Source organism: Neolamprologus brichardi, chromosome 6 (assembly GCF_056152115.1).
Source record: "Neolamprologus brichardi isolate AB-2024 chromosome 6, ASM5615211v1, whole genome shotgun sequence".
In the NCBI taxonomy this organism is placed as follows: Eukaryota; Metazoa; Chordata; class Actinopteri; order Cichliformes; family Cichlidae; genus Neolamprologus; species Neolamprologus brichardi.
The window spans coordinates 30582588-30591010 of NC_142109.1; positions in this window are offsets into that span (position 1 = coordinate 30582588).

Consider the following 8423-nt stretch of genomic DNA (forward strand, 5'->3'; position numbering starts at 1 on the left):
CACTTCAGCTGACAGTTTAATATGGACTCTCCCACAGTGTGGTTGCCCCAGCAGGATGCTGCACTAAATCTCACTTTGACTTGCCGTGATTGATACAGATTTGACACATCAAAACCCTGTGTGCATGCATGTGTTTGTGTAGGCATGATGGATATGACAGACGATCGGCAGACGGGTGAGCGGTGAGAGGCAGAACTGATAATTATAGTATTTATCTGGGTTAGGTGTCATGGCTGCCTCTGCTGCATTATGAAAAGATAAAATGCTGAAATGTCTTTCAGTGCATTCCATCAATTCAGCACCTGCACCTCACCTCTTAAATGAAATGCACCATAGAGGAAAGTAATGAAGTTTATAATTTAAATGAGTGTCTCCGAACACAAAGTGCAGAAGGGAAACCTTCACTTATTGTATTTGAATGTCACTTTCACTTCTTTATGCTTTTCAACCACTGAAAGCTCCTCACTGTGCTATATTTAATTTTTCACCTTCATGAGCACTTAAACCTTCTTTAGAAATATCCACCTTTTCTAAATGTGTCATTTTATATAGCACTTATACCTTTGTCAACCACATAGTGTTCCTAGGAAAGATTATAAAATTGGAAAACACAAATAAAAACAATATTATCCAAGAAAGAAAGAAAGATCAATTAACATATAGGTGTTTAAATCGTTATTTAGGCCTTTTGTACAGCAGACATTTGGCTACTTGGAAATCAAATAGTATCCCAGTAAGGCATCAAATCCTACTCTATAACAATTTTTTATCACTTCAAACTTGATAAACACCAGTACAGTCACATTGCTCCATAAAAGAGAAACTTCTCATGACAAAGGCTAACACAAAATGGCTTAGGTCTGAATAACCATTGCCAGCAACAGCATCTTATTAGCCAAGATAAGCGACAAATCAATGGTTTGAAAGTCACTTCATGGTCAGTGCAGAGCCATTTATCTCCACTGACTCAATTAATTCTTCCAGTATCGTTAGGCAGATCAGTCAACAGAAGAAAGTAGATTTCTTAGTGACAACTTTACTAAGATGCCCTAATTGCCTCTTACTACACTGGAATTGGCGACATTTCAAGATCCACCAGATAAACTGATGCACATACACAATCAGTAGATAAGAAGTGGAGCAATTCTTTTTTATTGCAACCCAAGATACTAATATGTAATACATTTTGCTGAACATTGACCTGCTTTTGAACAGTGACTAGCTGCAGCATAAGAGAATACTAACACATAATTTAAATTCAGAGGGAACAGCAAAGTCCAAAACAAACTGTTCTGGGTAATGCTCTGTACAATACAAAATGTATTGTAATCTTTTGCCTGTTATGCCTGATGTTAAATCCACAACTCTTTGCCATGCAAAACATTTCAGAAGTTAAGACAATTCTACTAGCTCGCTTCAAATCGGTATATGTATTACGCAAGGACAATCCAGGCAACATTCAGCCCATATCAGTGTTCCCAGAAAATTACCCTCAAGCTGTCTTCCGTCTCTTCTGGTTATCCCATACTGACTCTATAATGTTGAGATCAGGGATCTGTGAGTGGCCTACCATCTGTTGCAGGGCTCCTTGTTTTTATTGTGGCTAAAGATGTTCTTTTGTGACTCTGGCTACATGCTTGGGTTTGTTGTCATGCTGCAGCACAAACATTGGGCAGATCGGTCAGCTCCTCCCCCTCAAGGATGGTATATTTTATGTAGAAAACAAAAAAAAACCCCAAAATACTGAATATTAAAGATGACAGCATCTGACTCTCAGAATCAGTAATGCTCACAAGACAAAAGTCAATATGTGACAGTTTCCCAAAACAATTTGTGCCATCAACTGTCAGTTCACAACAATGCCGATCTTTAAAAAAGTTCATGAATGCTGATGCCACATCTGAGTATGTGGCATAAAGTGACAGTTGTGCATATTATCAAATGTTATGTAGTATGCGTTCAGCAACAAAATGGTGATGTGGGGAATTTTCCCTTTAGTCCTGGGCAAACTGATGGAGCTGCTGACGTAACATCCACAATCTGGACAAAGGATAATGTCAGGTTTATCTTGGATTGTTGAGACTTAGTGAAAAGAAGAGCAAAGTCTAAATAAATACATAATCTTATAGCATCACAGAAAGCACACTGAATAAAAACAAAAGACAGTCCCTCAATACCTTGCATACTTTGTGGAGCTGCATCCTTGACAGTTTTAAATACAATAACAGAAGGCAGGTGGCCTAAGCTATTGGTATCATTTCATACTGAAATTACATTATCAAAGTTGACTCTTGTATTTAGAGACACAGCAGGATGGATCTATGGATTATATCATGGAAGCTGGGAAATGCTGAAATCTTAATATACAAGACTGATAATGTGCACTTCTCACTATGTGAAATTCAACTGTTGACCTAATATGGAAATGATAAATTTTGTTATTTCTGCTCTGAAGCTTGTAGTTGATACACTAAGAACAGTAAGTACATTCCAACTACGAAAACTGACAAAGAAGTGTTGTGTAAGAAGAAGGTCAATAATGTGGAATGTTAATATTCAGCCTCAGCTTTACAGCTTTGAAAGGATTATAAGCAAGTTTCATCACATGAAAGCAGTGCCTCCTGGAGGGTTGGCATCTTTGATATAAAGATGTGATCAGAATTTGATTGGAGTACTACAAGCTGAAGTGCAGTAGAGGGAGCGAGGATATACAAAGAGGTGGTACAGAATAACCTAAAGTAAGGGAGTTGAAAGAGAAAAAGCATAAACAGCACAGAAAGAAAAAAATGGGAAAGAGATGAAAGGAACACAAAACTCATCTAAGACAAAGAAATTGTGCTGGAGAGAGAAATAGAGGGCAAACTTAGAGAGAAAGAGTTGAAGATAGGATATAAATGCTAAAAGTCAAATCTGAGCTTTGTTCTACGGTGGAATGTGAAGAAGACTGGAGCTTAGCAAAGGAGAAATAAATGAATAGGGGAGAGGCGAATAAAGAGGTTTTATTTGTATTTTAATTATAATCATTTTAAATCATTGCTGATGTTTGCTTCATGGCAACCAGTCAAACTTCTGGGGTGATCAGAAGCAGCATGTTGACGAGTGAATTCAGAGATAAAACCTTTCCAGTTGTACAGATAAGACAAAATTAGAATTTCTTTTATTTTCCAATCTTCACTGTCCCCTCTTTTATTTCCATCTTTTCCCCTTGACTTTTTACTTCCTCCTCCTCCTCCTTCTCTTTCTTCTTCTTCCCTTTCATCAGTTGCGGTCTCTCACTTCTTCCTGTGTCCGCACCCTCTTCTCACTTTTTATCTTGCTGATAAGGCTTCTATCTGGCTGCCACGCAACTCTGATGCCAGAGCAGACACTGATAATGCTCTGACATCTCCTGCAACTGCAATTAACTGTGTCTTTTCTCACACAAAAAAACAACTCACTGCTTTTCTCTCGTTTCCCTCACTCTCAGCCACCTCATGAATAAGTGATCAGAGTGTTAGCACATGTCTATAAGAAACAAGAGCAACCAGCCTCCCTCATCTGCTCTGTGTTGTGTTTCTAAGGTGTTTCTGTCTGTCTCAAGTCAGACTTAGGCAGCTTAACTAATCTAATTTCCAAAAGTATGTGCATTTAATTTTGCTAGTGAGCGTGTGTGTGCATATGGCTCAGTGAGTGAGTGAACGAGGATAAACTGTCACAGCTGCTGTGCTCCTTTCCAGCATTACATGGGTAACGTGTCAATGACAGCTAATAGTTCATTCGTTGCTCCAAATTAAAACACAATCACCTAATAGGAGTACAGAGAGGGAGGTGAAATCTAACAGGATTTATGAGAAAATGAAAAGTGATTGCATGTGAAGTTTGAATTAGAGGAAAGCAGTCTGGTGTCAGACTCTATGAAGGTGACTGACTGGACTGTTGAGCAGCGGCCTCTCAGTGGACCAAATCCTATCCAAATCGAGTGTGCTAAATGAATGTGATAGGCCGGCTCCTCCCAACAATTAAGCTAGGCAAGCAACTTGCCAGCAATTAATTATGATGCAGTTTCAATAGCTTTATGTCCCCTTTTATGCTCCACATGATGATGGAAATCTTCCATTCTTCTGCATGACTTTGCATTCATCCCCTCTTTATAATAAAGTATAACAATGTAAGTTATACATCAACAGACCCCCCCCCCCCCCCCCCCAAAAAAAACCCAAAAAAAACCAAAAAAAAACCACCAAGAAGTTTTACTTTTACAAGTTAAAATAATTGTAAGCTGTGCTTTTTTAGTTACCCATTTCCAATGACTCTGATTAAGGTCAACAAGACTTTAAAGCAACTAATTTACATGGGAACATTATTGGGCAATTATTATAGTTTATAATAATTAGAGTAGTATATATATATATATATATATATATATATATATATATATATATATATATATATATATATATATATGCAGTAATCAGAGCACTAGGTGTGGTGACTCGCTGTCTAGAAGAGCGCAGTCCTGGGAACAGCTAAGATACTGCGCAGGACCCTCAAGCTCCCAGGCCTCTGGTAGAGGACCCGAGCTTGAAGGATAAACCGCCTGCAGGGGTGAGCTGGGTGTCATATATTTATATTTTCATTCTATAGCTTACAATTGTATGACACATGTGAATGTGTGCTAGGCTTCTTGTGTAAAAGGCACAAGAAGCAGGTCTGTTTTGACAGTTATTCAGCACGTATTTTATACCATAAGCAGACGTTTGAGGCACAGAAATGTTCTTACTCAGATTGGGATAAACATCTGTGTGCCATGGAAGCTTTGTGATCTTTCTCATATCTTTCTCATTCTTTTAAAACCTTGAAACAGGCAAGCCTGTCTAAAAATATATATAAAAAAAGTTTATGGAATAAAGTGTGCATAATGATCAAAATGTTCTTACTTCTTCACATGTATTTCTGGTTTCTTATAAGAGTTTTTCAACTACCCCTGGTGAGACGTCCGATGTAATATTACTACTGTATTTTGAAGAGGTTACATTTAAATTAAAAGAATTTCAACGCTCTCTCTCAAGGCCAAAAAAAAAGAGAAAAGACATTTTGGTATTGCAGCCTGCATGGATACTTGACAGCTGGGAATATACTGCATTGCTTTTATTTCTTTAAACATGACATTTCTGGCCTTAAAAGAGTCATCACAGAAGTGATGAAGACTAATGATCACGAACTATTCAGATATTCATGCATGCTATTTTTTCACAAACCTGTCTTCTCTGCTATTTAAACACTGAAGAGAAGACGCTTTTTCATTTATACCAAAAGTGATTTCTGTCTATCCTTTTCTCAAAGCTGTCATCTACCCTTTCATAGATTTTCATCTATCACATGGTCCTCTAAGACCTCATTACCTGTAAATTGACGCTGCCCTAGTTTAGGTAACAGTGATGCTGAACATTGAACATGACTTCTATAGTAGCAAAGGTAAAAGCTCTCTCTCTATATATATGCTTAAGTCACTCCTCTATTCTTATGTTCACAACACATCTCTTCTGAAAGCTGCAATTATTAGAGACCCATATGTATCTTGGAGAGCATAATGATACAGCCATCACTGATAACCAGGTAGGATTGCCTACTTGGTAAAGAAGACTCCATTGCAAGATAAAAAAAACCGTTTATATCCTCTCCAACCCCAGTAAAACCATTTCTTGTCTCCCCGCTTTTCAGCCTGTTCTTTTCCTCTGTCTCTCTCAACACTGTGTTTCCCTTAGGAACGTCTCTTCTCAGTCTCCTTCTGTCTTTCTTTAAAAAGTGGCTTATGTTGAGATCTTCTCCCTCTGTCCCTGAGTGTTTCTCTGCCCATTATTTCTTTCCTTGCTGTCCCCTTAAGTGTAATTACTGTGGTGGATGCCATCAGGTAGGAAGGGGGAGTAAATATATAAATAAATATATTGTTGTGGAGAAGAAATGGGGGGAAAAACAGGAGAAGGAGCGAAGAGTAGTAGAACGGAGGAAAGATAAGGAGAAGTGGCAGCAAAGAGGAATAAGAGGAGAAATGAGGGAGGGGTAATGTAATCTTACTGTGGGAAGTGTGGTAATATATCACATGCCAGAGTTAATAAAATGTCTCGATGCCATTGCTTTAGACAAGAAAGAAAGGTTAACTGCTTCTTATAAATGTACTTCACCAAACACAGGTGGATGAGATTACAACTGCTTGCACACGCGCACATACTGTAAGAAGCAACACAAGCTTACAGGCGATTCACGCATCCCCACAAACGCTGTTTGCGTATAAATGTATACTGTATGCATGTGTGTAGGCAGCAACAAAATGTGCACATTTGTGAACAGACACTGTGTGTAAGTATATGCGCAGTCAATCAGTAGGACCTTTGATGATAGGATGTAACCACATGTGGTGGAAAATCTCATTTTCATAAAGTGAGTGTTCTTGTGCATTCCCATCATCACTCGTTTCTCTTCTTACTTTTTCTCTTTTTTTCTCTTCTTTTTCCATTCTCCTGCCTATCGCATCCCTTCACTCATCTATCGCCCTTTCTTCCTTCTCTCTCCTCTCTATGCATATCTCCTCTCGTCATTTTCCACCTCCCTCTCACCCTCACCCTCCACCTCCTCTCCTCCCTGTGGTCGGCTCATCCCTCTCTCCTACTCCTTCTTTTGCCCCAAGGATATCTCCCCTCCTACACGGGCTCGCCTCATCCCTTTCTCTCTCTCCATTTATTTATATCAATGAGCAAAAGTCACCCTTTCATCTTCCTCCAGATGAACAGACTCGGCTTGTGGAAGAGGACAGAAGAAAAGACGAGCCGAACACAAAGGAGCATAGTCTCTCTTAGTCCATAAATTCAACTGTACCAAGCAATGGGAATATTATATAAACTCAACCTTGTAAAAGGAGATAATTCAATGTGTTTTGGCTGGCTCGTAACAGGATTGTTTCACCACAACCACTCCAAACACATATTAACGCTGAATTGAAGAAATCAAAACTGTATTTCAGTGTTTACACAAAGGACTATTGTGAACAAAAAACATTTTAGAGAGTCAAATTCACCTCAGGCTCGTGGTTTGGCCTCAAATCCACCAACGATACAAAAGACAGAAAGAAATAATGTTCTGTGTTGCTTGTATACAAAAGAAAAGAAAAGCTTGAAGCAGTATGATGTTTTGAAAACACTGTCTTTTTGGTGAGAATTGTTTCAAGCTTCTGGTGTTAAATGGTTAAAGATCAGAGCCGGCAAATTACTGCCTTATTATTCTGGAATTATGATGTCCTTATAAAGCAATAATGGGACATATTAACAGAGCAACAAAGCATTGAATTTTTACATGTATTATAGTACCAAAGACAGTGAAACAGAACAAATATACAAGAGGTGTGTAATCTTACTTAAAAAAAAAGGCTTATAGAAGAAAAAATGTTTAAATTAATTAATAAATCATCATCTATGAGGTATTTCATTGCTAGTTAGTTTTCATGCTGCATGCCCAGGCTGTGAGTCGATGACCGTACCATGTGCCAATCTGGAACTGACCCACTTTTTAAATGAAGGCTTCCATAAACCTTTGAAGTGATGGACAGCCTATGTCCGTGTATAAAAGGGTTACTTGAAATAGGTCCTGGATCAATGACCAATATACCCACTGCAACTGCTCTAATTTCTGATTTGGTACTGTGAGATGAGGGGAATCATATCACATTTTAGAATGCAAACCTGTACCTTGTACAGGTATGTATATGCGTATATGCACTCACAGTTACAGTGCAACGAAACTACAATATAGTGCAAAGTGTAGGTATATGTGAAGTATAACTGGTCTTATATATTTATATTATTTCAGACAGGTTCATACTAGTTTGAACCCTCGTTAAAACTCAACATGCAGAGCTATAGACAGAGAATGAGTTGAAGCTAATTATTTGAGGGGGACGCCAGAGAAAAAGCAGCCATGTTGGCATGTTCACTTTAAGATTGTTTACCTTTGCAAAGTTCTAGTTCTTATTCAAAATATTATTAATGGACTCTTTGTTCCAAGCTCCACAGCCAATGGATAATTTAGGAAAATATTGTGCCAAGTTTAGACTCTTGAAATATAGGAATGACCCGGTACATGGACAGGTTTCAACCTGAAAGAGGTATAAAGTAAAATGACAGAATGCTGATGCCCAGATAAATCCATGCCCTTTCTGCCCCCAAACATATACAGTACAGCTTGTCTGATACCAATAACTAACTATAGAAGATGCTGACACAACAGTTTATAGCTGTTCTGCTGGTGTGCGCTTCTAGAAGTTTTTATTTAATGTTTAACTGAATTGCAGTATGTGTAGGTTCAGGTATCTGGAAAACAATACAATCCGGACTGTATTTGGATTGGATTTTTAACCAAATTATAGTTTATCTAATTTTATATCTGTTCAGATT